This window comes from Ornithodoros turicata, chromosome 1 (assembly GCF_037126465.1).
Source record: "Ornithodoros turicata isolate Travis chromosome 1, ASM3712646v1, whole genome shotgun sequence".
Taxonomy (NCBI): domain Eukaryota; kingdom Metazoa; phylum Arthropoda; class Arachnida; order Ixodida; family Argasidae; genus Ornithodoros; species Ornithodoros turicata.
Genome location: NC_088201.1, coordinates 109,817,011 through 109,827,295, shown reverse-complemented (window position 1 = coordinate 109,827,295; position 10,285 = coordinate 109,817,011). Strand labels below are relative to the sequence as shown.

Genomic DNA, 10,285 nt, shown 5'->3' with positions numbered 1-10,285 from the left:
GCAAACAGGAAGCGGTGTTTCTCAACACAACTTAGCAGTGGCCTTCCTGCACTACTGCTGCGGCCATTAAGCGTGAATGGAAAGCCACAAATTATATTCACTGTACTTTTATTCTGTGCTATGTAATCCTGCAAGTTCTGTCAAAGGAGCATATAATGGCACGCAATGTAGTAATATAGTCCAGTGATTCCTTAAAGTGGGAGTTATGGGAGCTTATGAATGCAGGAAGGAAACTGTCACGAGTGTTATGGCAAGTGTCTGTGTATTGTACATTTAACTACTCATTTTATTTCTTGACTTTAACCAGCGTATCGTGTCAAGCCATGTTGTATTAATTTGGAACGTGTACATTTTAGCAGCCAGAGCAGCACAATGAGAACATAGCCCGTGTGTGTGTGTCTTTTCCACCATGTCCCTTGGTTTTCCTCCCTGATGCTACACATGGTAGAGATAGGTTTTAGAACCGGTAGTTCCAGCCAAGTGAGAATTGCTTTTCAGGGGATTATCACGCTGGCAGATGAAACATATGATTTAAATTATTTGGTAGACAGGAATTGCGTAGCTTCACACAAAAGCGACTACTACGATGACATAAGGGTGGTTTCAAATCTAGCTTTCTTGTGTTCCTGACATTATCACACAAGATGTAGTATCCACTATGATCCTTTATATGGGGGTACGTACAGTGCAATCAACAGATGCTATTTACAAATATGTGTTTCCTACTGTGTTGGAATGGGGTAGTTTATATCCGAGAGCCATAGTGAAACACAGGCAGCCAAGGAACTCTGATGCCCTCGAGAAGCTTGGCAACACATTGTAGGTGTTACGTTCCAACCTTGATTGTCCGAGAACGCCGTACATGCAACCGTCTCCGGTGGCTGCCAAAACCCGAATCCTCGACACACAGAAAACCACGCGGTCCCGTACAGCTTGACGCGCTTCGTCGTCGTTACCTTCAAACACCACAGTAGGGACTCTGGATGCTCCCTAAATTTCCAGAACACAGATAACACAGGTGGTTAGAGGAATGCAAGACAGATGCATGTGTAAGTAGTCTGCTTTTGGATTTGCTTCTGCCCGAGATACGTTATCTGAAGGGGACGCACGCGCACACTCAGAATGATACTACGGCTGCCTGTGAAATAGAATGACGAGAGGGGGAAAATATATAACCCTTTTTCTTGTCCGTAATTCTGTTGGTTAAATTGCCTGTTGGTTAAATTTGTTTAGCAGCATGTGTGTGGATATTTCAGAGTCTGCTAATTAATATATCAGTTGAGAGCTAGCCGCTATATTGTAGCTGTCTGTTCTAGTGCTCACATGGAGGCAATACAATGAGGTAACATGTTCCATTCATGAACTGTACATAGTAGTGCAGATCACAATGGCAACAAGTCAGATTTTTCTGGAACTATTTTTTCTTTTGGAGCTTTGATTGTCCAGCTGATTATTGGAGCTTTATGTGATTCCCCTCTTGAGATATTTTAAGATTGCTGATCCTGTACAGTTCGTTAATTTTGAAGCTGTACTGTGCTAAGGTACAAAAAGAGAATTGTCATATCTGCATTTGAATATATAGGAAAAGTTTGTAAGTACATTCGTTGTTGGCAGATATATTTGCACCAGGTCCCAACATTGCCGATTGATGGAAAATGTCAAGAAAGAGATTTATTTTCTTGCCAAACAATACAAAAGTGTCGTCTTTTCTAGTGAGATATCCTCTTTTCACAAGACATAAGTTGCAAGGCAACGGGTTGTAGGGGCACAATGATGGTAGAGTCTAGCATTGTTTTTTGCCACTTCACATACCTATATTCACTGTTATTCGTGTGCACATGTATGACTAGGAAGGTACAGCATGTGCGTAAAAAAGTAATTTCGTTTGCAGCCTCACATATGGTTCAGAAGATTAGATGATGCATTACATATGCGTTAGCAATTGAAGAATGGAACAATCTACACTATGCAATTTGTAGCTCCCAGTCATGTGCAGCTTTTACAGAAAAGCTGGATTCCCATTACAAATTCTCATCGTAGGGTCCTAGACGACTTTGATACAAGTTGCTCCTCAATAATTGCCTTTTTCTTTTCTTTTTAGTTCTTGTCATGTGTGAGTGTACTTCCTATGTTACTGAATTTACCCACTACTTCAATGGCTCCAGAAGAGCCAGCAGTATCTTGAAATAAATAAATGTTTGGCGTCCAAGCATATATGATTCTATTTCATGTGCGATAATTATGCTAAAGCATAACTTCCAGGAAGACTCTAGTTACACGGGCCCTGTAAGACTGGAATTTGTGAATCGCTTGGTAACGTGTCTCCAACTGTAAAGGTAAGAGGCCGCCGTGAATGCTGCAAACATAGTTGCACCTTACAAATTGAATATCATGTCCTACATGATAAATACTATATACGAAGTGATTTGAGCAATAATTCCTGAGGAGGGAATTAATTCAGAGGCTGACCAGTGATGTCACCCATGACGACAGTCACATAAATTGCCTCTAACACTTTTACACCCCATGGACTGAGTTGTGAGTTCAGATAGCACTCTACGGAGGGATAAGGTGCACCCACTGATTTGATTTCTAGGACCTATGTTATGCCCTAACTCTTCAGACCCCCGAAACAACATTTCTAAGTGGTAATATGTGCTCTGGTGCTTCTTTTGCATCTGCATGGTGTGCAACCACATGGCTTCTGGAGCTTTCGTGTGCATGTTTTTGTGGTACGGTGCTCATTAAAAACAAAATCCAGATGTCAGACATGAAATGCAACTGTTTGTAACGTGCTACATGACGCACCATGACATGGGAGTGTGTGATTCAAAGAAAGCTTCTGGAAAATGCACAGAATGCCACAAAAAGTTTAAAATGCCATTGGTTTTACGTCGCTCGTCGTAAATTGTTCGAGCACACAAAACACAAACGACGAATTCCTGTCACAACATCGCGCAGAGCTTCGTCACGAAGGAGTTCGCAGCTGCTGCACTGTTTACTCATCGCGACCCGGCTGTCCGCCATCTTCAAGGAGTGACACGTGAAGCCACGAAAAGCCGTAGCTAGAATCCACTAACAAGTACGAACGCGCGTACACGTCACAATGCCCGTTCCGGTGCATCTACGTCATAAACATGGCTGCAGCCATGTGTGTTTGGGAATGAATTATCTGTTTTTCTGACATGGCACTGTACCAAACTGGGAGAATGAAGGTGCATTTTGGGGAGAGTTGGATGTTGGATGTCAGAATATCACAACCGTTTCGACTATTTGGGATATCGGCATAGCTGACCTTTAAGGTTAGAGACGAAACCTTGAAAATCATTAGCGTACGGGGCAGTTACGAAAAGGCGACACTGATTCAGTTGGGACCCTCGTTAAGTTTTGAACATAACCTAACATATTTATACGTTTTCGCAAACTGAATATACAATGTATACGTGTGTATGTGACGAAGGAACGGAGCGAGCAGTTAACCGCAGTTTTTATTGCGCGCGCTGCACCTCCTCTTTCATACGTCACACTCCCCGTTCCAAGAGAAAAACGGGTAGGGGAATGGTAGAAGCGTAGTTTGCTAAAGTGGACGATGTCGGTTTGCCTCCCAAGAGGTAAGATGGAGCACTCAGTTTCATAATTGACAGGCGCAATCTTGCGAAGTATTGTGTAGGGTCCTTCCATGGCAGGAGCAAGCTTCCCACGGTGGGGTGCCACAGTGTCTCATGGAGAACGGCATCCCCGGGGGAGAAATCAGCAGAAAGAAATTTTCGGTAGTAAATAACTTTTTTTTTTCTGATGGTGGCCGTGAGAATTGGGCACCGCTTGCATACGGGCTTCTGCGATGGAAGGGATTTTGTCAGAGATGTGAAGATCGTACGAAGGGACGCCGTGCATTAAATAGGACGGAGAAAAATGGGTGAATTCGTGCGGGGTGCAGTTGTATTCGGTGACTATTTGTGTAAGGAGTAGGTGCCAAGGGATCCTGGGCCGGTTCTGAATTTTGCACTTGAGTCGGTTGATGATAGTTTGATTCGTGCGCTCGTTGAGGCCATTGCACTGGGTGTGACCGGTCGATGTGAATAACTGATGGACGTTACAGTTTTTGAGGAACCGCTTGAACGTGTTGGCGAGAAACCCCGGGTTTCGGTCGGAGTGAAATCGTCGAGGGGTGCCGGTCGCAAAGACTTCTCGAAGACAACAGCTGTACGCGTCGGCGGTCTCATGCTTCTGCGCAAATGCCCAAGCGTATCGTGTGGCATGGTCAACGTCCAAGTGAATAAGCCGTTTGGCAAGTTCAGCAAATCCCCCGATGGTATCCATTGCAATGAGGTCGAAGGGTTTCTCAACTGGCGGCAGAGCTTCTAGTATTCCAAATTTCTTCAGTTTTGACTTTTTGCGTCGTTGATAGATATCACAGTGACGAATGAAGTTGGAAACATGGGTTCTGATGTCGGGTCAGTAATACTGCGGATATATGAGACCGAGAGTCTTTCGCACGCCAATATGCTCAGAGTCATGGTCAGCTTTCTGGAGGAGTGTCTCGCGAAACGATGGTGCTACGTAGGTTTTGCGTAGTCCGCGTTTTCGTATTACGGGGACACCGTTTTGTACGGTATACACACCGTCAAGAAGGTCACAGGAGGCGTTTTGTAGCTCAAGAGTGGAGAGCAGGTAGATTATTGGTGATCTGGATAAGGCGTCGGCTCGACGTTGGCCCAGCCCGTCTGATGCTTGAATGAGATGTCCTACATGGACAGCTTAAGAGACCACCGATAAAGACGCCCGGTAGGACGCCTGATTGTCTCCAACCACTGGAGCGTCGCGTGGTCCAATCCTGCGAAGGCAAGTTCATAATCTGCTCGAAGACCACCAGTCAGACCAGAAACTACGTGAGCGGCCTCGAGTCCCGCGGAATCGCCAAGCCTTCCCCTTTCCTCATAATATCACCCGATCGATGGTCCCTTCGCTGTCGATAATGAATAAACGCACGGAAAGGGTCGGCAGCCGATGTTGCAAAGCAGAGAACCATGCGGGATTTGATGTCCTCCCACGTCTCGCTGGTGTCAAAAATTTCGTTAACGTGCCACCGGAAGGCTTCGCCTTCGGCATATTCGCTGAAACTCTGCACCTTTTCATACCTTTTGAGACGGAGGCATTTCTGGATGGGTACGGTGCCAGCCTCCCCGTCATATTTGCGAATGACCAGTAGTTGGTGTTTCGGTGGGATGCTGGTGGCTTGGTTTCAGGTTTTATCTTGTCGACTTATGCGACGAAGGAACACATCGAGCAGTTCACCGGAGAACGAACACATATTTATTGCGTGCGCTGCACCTCCTCTTTCATACGTCACATGTATACGTGTATGTGAACGTGTCACGCGTTCAGAACTCAAAAGAAAACACATCCGAAGTTATTATGGTTTTCGTCCTTTTCTTTTGGTTTTGTCTCAACGGTCGAATCTTCGGGAGTTTTGTGGATAGGGGCGACGTTTATGATAGTGGTTCCGGACACATGATAAGCAAGACCGACCATTCTTCCAACTCACTGATATCATCGGTAAAGTGACAGCGTCGGTTGTGGTATGGTTTTCGCAGGCTTTCTTTCAACTTACTAAAACTCGCCAACATGTCTTCCTTGAACGCACGAAGGCACTGCTCGGACGGCACAACGGTACACAACCCGTGAAGTAATACATTATGTAGGAAGTTTCAACGATTTTATTGGTCACTATATGCTTCCTATGCCGTCCTAGCTTCCTCCCGCTTTTATTTTCCTGGAGACCCAGCCAGCGATGTGCCCAAATTTAAGCATTTCAAAGGAATAACCGGGACGGCGATATCGCCGTTGCAACGATACGATGCAACGATACCAGACGAAAGAATAAAACATGCGAGATGCTCTACCGCGGGATACTACATCTCAATCTATTTAGGCGCTATGCACGTGTGCAAGTTGGTGCGCAGCGAGAGAGCTCAAGCGGTGGTATGTTCCCAGGCACTCTACAATATTGATTCTTCCACTAGCACAGGCTCTAGAAATTCGAAGTGGATTTCGAAAAGGAAAATGTTCGTTTCTTCGTAGCATCTGGGAAAGCGCATACTTAAAGGTCAGATATGCCGATTTTGAAGTGCCGCAGAACTGAGCGATACTCGCGCTGTGTGTTTGTTAGCGAAGACCGAATGTGTGTGCAAAATATCTTGGTCCAACTGTTCGTAGTTTTTTAGAAAACATTTTTTGTAGTTCCAGACCGTCGGCAAACCCTGCGCACCGGCGCACCGACGTCACTGCTCTCGGTTTATCTGTCTTTGGCTTGGCATGAACTCTTGGCTTGGCCGCTTGGCTTCTTTCGTTTTCTCCTCTGTGCATCGTACGTAAGCGAACAGCTGTTATGTTATTGCTAAGCCAGAAACAAAGCATGTGAATATTTTGTTGGCACGGCGTCGTTTGGAAAGTGCACTTCCTTGTTCTGACCTTGCCTTTTATGGGCTGGAACGATATGATACGTAATATGCCACGGCGAAGTTGTCGAAGATGCGACGGTGCTACGCTGTTAGAACAATTCATCGGAGCATTCAAGTGTTACCTATTATAAGCTGCCAAAAGACCAAGCAGTGCGAAGCTCTTGGCTGACAGTGGTGCCTGCTAATTTCCACTGCAAGGATTTCGTCCACGAATGTTATCATAGATTACGCGTGACTCCAGAGGCAATTTGGAATCTCGGCACGAAATCGCCTGATGAAAATCTGAGGCGCCCGACGCACAACATTTTGAACGTGGCACGGAGGATCAAGGCGAAAAACGAGAGCAAAAAAGGCAAGTCGAGGTTCAGATATAAAAATAGCAAGCTTAATGAATCGATTGTGCAGCCGTCCTACTGCGCTTACTCTGATATAACCACGATTAACAACACAATAGTTCCCACACAAGTATTGATAATCTAACTTCTGAATTATCACAGGGGCACGCCGAAGGCGGAAATGAAGCAGGATCTGACTTGCGTCTGATGCATGAAGAAATTGCTGACACGTTAGTCGCAGTCTACCTCCGCCAACAGGTATGACAATGTGCTGTTATAATTTGAGTATTCACCTATGCTCAACTGTTCATGTGCGCTCGCATGCAGACATCTTGACACCACTTTTAAATCTGCCCTCAAAGTTACAACCTGTGCTTTCAGGGTGGAAAACAAAGGTCGCCATTCCGATTAGCTGCTATCCCCCAGTTCAAGCACTTTTGCTGTCTGGTCACTGGTTCCTGTGGATGGTTGTGTGTTACAAGCTTCACTGTCTGATATCGAAGGTACGTTACATTGGTTCAGTTACTATGTCTTTTGCACATTTTTGTTACTGTTAGCTGGATTACTGTTGGACATACAATCCTTTCTGACACGCAAAAGCTGATGTCGCCTCTGATAACGTTTTAGAATTTTGAGTGTCATCAACGTCCACTGAGGAAGGTGCCTTTACTATCTGTGAATATTTGATTGAGGAATAGCCCAGAATTCATGTTAACATTGTCTACTCTTATTAATTCAGTGTCTGTGTTCTGAGAGCTAAGAAAAATGGAAACTATTTATTTGTCACAACTTCACACTGGGTGTGGTACCGGATTGGCATGTAAGCTAAAATACCTGGATTCTACAATAACTGTGTTGGACTTGGTGCATTACCGTGGGCAATGCCACATTCATTACATTTTTAGTGGGTCCGGCGAAGAAATACTGTGTGCATGGTGCATACATACATACATACTGTTGGATATGCAAAAATACCTGACTAGTGCTGTGTAGTCTTTCTACCCAAAGTCTGTACTCTTACTGCAAAGTCACAGTACGTAGAACAGCAATGTGCAGGTATGCTGCGATAGAAATTCACAACAGAAAGAAGACTGTTGAGAACATCTAAATTTTAATGAGACGAGACTTTTGTGCACAAGGGCGCTCTTGTTAATGTCTAACACGAAGTTACAAGATCCCAGAATATATAAAACATGTTGTAATGTAGAGAGCGCGGGTTGGTACAGACATAAAAATAATTATACAATCATATATAATAAAATAAAAAGGGGGTACAACCCCCCTCAACTCAACTCGACAACTCAATGACTCTACTTGTTCTCTACCTTACGACATGTCTTATATTAACGATGAAAGATGAAAGTCACTGAAAAGGTTAGCTAGCTGTAGGACTCGAACCCACATCTTCTGGATTGCAGGTCCAGGGCTCTACCAATTGAGCTAAGCTAACACGCCTTCTCAGCGACGTCCAGGGTGCGTCAAGCGGGTTCGAGTCCTACAGCTAGCTAACCTTTTCACTGACTTTCATCTTTCATCGTTAATTTCTTAGGCAAATTGAGGCTTTGTATGTATGTGTCCTTTCTATGTTGTTCCAGCCTCAGAACATCAGTTCTTTCATGTCTTATGTATTCCGGAATTTTGTAACTTGATGTTAGACCTCAAGAAGTACAGCCTTCTGTGCGAAAGTCTTCTTTCTGTTGTGCACAATCATTATAAAGTAAATATGACTATCCATTTCTTGCATTAAATGATTTTCCTTTTTTTTTTCTGCAGTGATGAGCAACCATAAGGACACATGCCAGAAGGGGAGTCTCTTTGGGATGACAAACCCTCATCACCTCATTAGGATACAAGTGTTGACGAATGGTTCATGTTCTCAAGCACATCGAAACTTCAACAAATAATTCATGAAAAAGCCAGTCAGTGCTAGCACCAGGAATTGAACGTGGACCGTCCTGCTACCAGTCAGGGATTTTATATTTCAGGCACTCATTGACTTTTGCTGAATTACTTGTTGACTTTGTCCCAAGGTGGAGCACGCCACAGCTCATTCGCCTATCTGTTAATGTTGTGGCGTGTGTTGCGTTTTTCTCTTTGTGTGTTCCAGACTCAAAACGGTTAATTTGGATCAGGTCAGATACGTTTCATTTAGACATGGCAAACATAAAGTGGTGTTTCTCAACACAACTTAGCAGTGGCCTTCATGCATTACTGCTACGGCCATTAAGCGTGAATGGAAAGCTGCACATTATGCATGATGTAAAACCCCAAGACTAGGGAACACGAAGGGACAGACACAAACACGTCCCTTTGTGTTCCCTAGCCTCGGGGGTTTTACATGATGCATCATCTTCACCAGCTCGCTTGCTTCCTAGCCATTTTTTTCTGCACATTATGTTCACTCTACTTTTATCGTGTGCTATGTAATCTTGTTCAAATTCTGTCAAGCGAGCGTGTAATGCTATAAAAAATTCAGTACACTCTTTATGTGGGTTGAATGGTAGCGCATGAATGCAGGAAGGAAACTGTCATGTTATGGCTAGTATTTGTGTATTTATGTATTATGTATACATTTAACTACTAATTTTATTGGTTAGCTTTCGCCTGCGTATCATGTCAAGCCATGTTCTATTAATTTGGAACATGTTCTTCTTAGTAGCCAGAGCAGCTGATACACAGTGAGTACATAGCCCGTGTGTGTTTGTCTTTTCCACCGCAGCCCTTGGGTTTCCTCCCTGATGGCTACATATGTCAGGGATAGGTTTCAGAACCGGTAGTTCCCGCCAAGAGTGAATTGCTTTTGAGGGGATCATCACGCTGGCAGATGAAGCATATGGTTTAAATTATTTGCAGGACAGGAATTGCGTAGCTTCACACAAATACTATAACTACGACGTAAGAGTGATTTCAAATCTAGCTTTTTTGTATTCCTCAAATTATCGCAAAGGTTTGTAGTATTCACTATGATCCTTTATATGGGGGGGGGGGGGGGTATGTACAGTGCAATCAACAGATGCTATTAATAAATCTGTGTCTCCTACTGTGCTGAAATGGGGTAGTTTGTATCTGAGAGCAATAGTGAAACACAGGCATACAAGGACGGATGCCCTCGAGAAACATGGCAACACATTGCAGGGACTCTGGACGCTGCATAAATTTCCAGAACACAGAGCTCAAGGCAGCGGTTAAACAACAAGTGGTTAGAGAAATCCAAGACAGTTGCATGTGTAAGCAGTCCGCTGTTGTACTTGCTTCTGTCCGAGATACGTTATCTCAAAGGGGACGCACGGGCACACTCAGAATTATACTAGGGCTGCCTGTGAAATAGAATGAGGAGAGGGGGAGATATATAACCCTTTTTTCTTGTCTGTTATTCTAGTGGTTAAATTGTCATTTGTTTAGCAGCATATATATGTGTATATTCCAGAATCTGCTAATAAATATATCAGTTGAGAGCTAGCAGTCGCATTGTAGATGTCTCATCCTGTC

General features: G+C 44.1%; 1 non-coding gene across 1 annotated transcript; it reads right to left on the bottom strand.

Moving 5' to 3' along the window:
- Positions 1-8,173: 8,173 nt before the first annotated feature.
- Trnaa-ugc (transfer RNA alanine (anticodon UGC)) lies at positions 8,174-8,246 on the bottom strand. The gene has a single exon. It is a non-coding gene; the product is annotated as a tRNA-Ala (tRNA).
- Positions 8,247-10,285: the final 2,039 nt, after the last annotated feature.